This window comes from Mus pahari, chromosome 14 (genome assembly GCF_900095145.1).
Source record: "Mus pahari chromosome 14, PAHARI_EIJ_v1.1, whole genome shotgun sequence".
Classification (NCBI taxonomy): Eukaryota; Metazoa; Chordata; class Mammalia; order Rodentia; family Muridae; genus Mus; species Mus pahari.
This window is the reverse complement of record NC_034603.1, coordinates 33,501,247-33,503,134: the sequence shown is the minus strand read 5'-3', so window position 1 is coordinate 33,503,134 and position 1,888 is coordinate 33,501,247. Positions and strand designations below refer to the sequence as shown.

The following is a 1,888-nucleotide window of genomic DNA, read 5'->3' as shown; positions in this document are numbered from 1 at the left end:
AGTCAAAATGGTAATTCCAGGGTGGAGTCCCACCCAGCTATCTTATTGTTTATGCTTAGGACTCAAAGGTTATGAGACACTGATTTATAGGATAATCAAAAGGAAACCTGGAACAAATGACTGAATTGATAAGTAAAAACAAAACAAAACAAAACAAAACAAAACACCCCCAAAACCTGGGCTTTCTGTCTGATTGAGTTGAGCTAGAAGAAAGCTTTAGCTTTCTTTAGAAATTTTTTCTAGTGAGAGCTGAGCTGTCTAGAGATCTCTAGAGAGGGGACACAGCTCTTCAAGAATTTTTCTAACAGGATTTCTGATTTGGGTGAGAAAACCCATGGAGAGTGAACACAGCTCTTTTAGAATTTTTTTCTAACAGGATTTCTGACCTCCCAAGAATAGAGCTAACACAGTTCTTTTAGAATGTTTTCAAATATTCTATCTGGATAGCAGTTATCCAGAGAAGGCTGTCTGAAGAGCAAACACAGCTCTTTTAAAAAAAAATTTTCTGGCTTTCTGATTTTGATTGGAAAACCTAAGAATTACTTTTAGAACTTTTCTAACAGGATTTCTGACTTGGTTGGAAGAGCTAAGAATTTTTTTTATAGCAGCTTTTCTGACTTTGGTCAGAAAATCCTTGAATTATCCAGAGAGTTTTTAGAATTTTTACTAGCAGAGAGAGTGCTGTCTCAACAAGAGAGAGCTGTCTCCAGCAGAAAGCAAGCAAAATAGCAATAAAAAGCTGTCTAGAACAGAGGAGAACACTGAGACCAATCTGCAAATCTGTCTTGAGCAGATTCCAGAGACAAGAGACTACAGAGAGCTGCCTAGGGAGCCATCTCAAGCAGAACATAGGACCTACGATTTGTTTCTTTGTTCTCAAGCACCCCTTCTCTCAGAACCCCTCTCTAAGCTGAGGCTGGTTCTTGGCAGCTTCGAACTTCTGATATCTTGATTATGGTATGCCATGGATAAGTTCTTCTCTGGCTATGTCCATTTGGGGCTTTAAATGCTTTCCAAGTTTAGATGTCTGTTTCTTTCTCTAGATTTGAGTAATTCTTGGCTATTCTTTTATTGAATAGTTTGTCTAAGCCAATTGACAGTGTGTGTGTGTGTGTGTGTGTGTGTGTGTGTGTGTGTGTGTGTGTGTGAAGTCAGAAGACAAGCCCATATTGGCCTTTGCTTTTCATCATTTGAGACAGAGTCTCTTGTTCTCTGTTGTGTACTCCATGCTACCTGGTCTGAGAGCGTATGATCATTCTCCAGCCTTCTCTTTCCATCTTACTGTAAGAGTTCTAAGATTACATGAAACTAGGATTGTATGAAACTTCCTAGGGACATGTAAAAATAAAATATCCACACATCTCAGACAGGACACTGATAACAGACCAAAGGAATTATTCTATCAAAGACCAACTTGTGGAGGGAGTCCGTGAACTCATGAAGGGTTGCCTGCAATAATATGAGTGAGAGGTTACTTACAGACATAGGAGACAGAAACAACTGTGACATTAAAGACCTTGCCCCAGCATGGCTGATGGCACCCAAAAGCTGCAATTCATACCCCTCTGCAAGACGTACGCATCACTGGAAGCTGGCAGACACTTCTGCAAGGTTCTTGATAGGTCAGAGCCTCTTTTCCCCAGCAACTGCTTGCTGTCTCTAGAACCTTAGAGGGGGGGGGGGCTTTTGAATCCTGTTAGCTCCTGTTTTCCTGGTTTTCTGGGGTTTATTTGCTTTTCTAAGCCTCATTCCCTCCAGGAAGGGGTATATCAATTTGGAAAAGTTGCTACACAACAGGGAGCCCCGTCCCCACTCTCCAGTTTTACAACTCAGGTCTTCACACTTAACTTGGCGAGCACTTTACCCACTGAGCCATCTTTTAGTTGCC

General features: G+C 41.2%; 1 non-coding gene across 1 annotated transcript; it reads left to right on the top strand.

The window, feature by feature from the left end:
- The first annotated feature begins 274 nt into the window (after window positions 1-274).
- LOC115065397 lies at window positions 275-336 on the top strand. Its single transcript, XR_003845192.1, has one exon. It is a non-coding gene; the product is annotated as a U7 small nuclear RNA (small nuclear RNA).
- The last annotated feature ends 1,552 nt before the right edge of the window (window positions 337-1,888 follow it).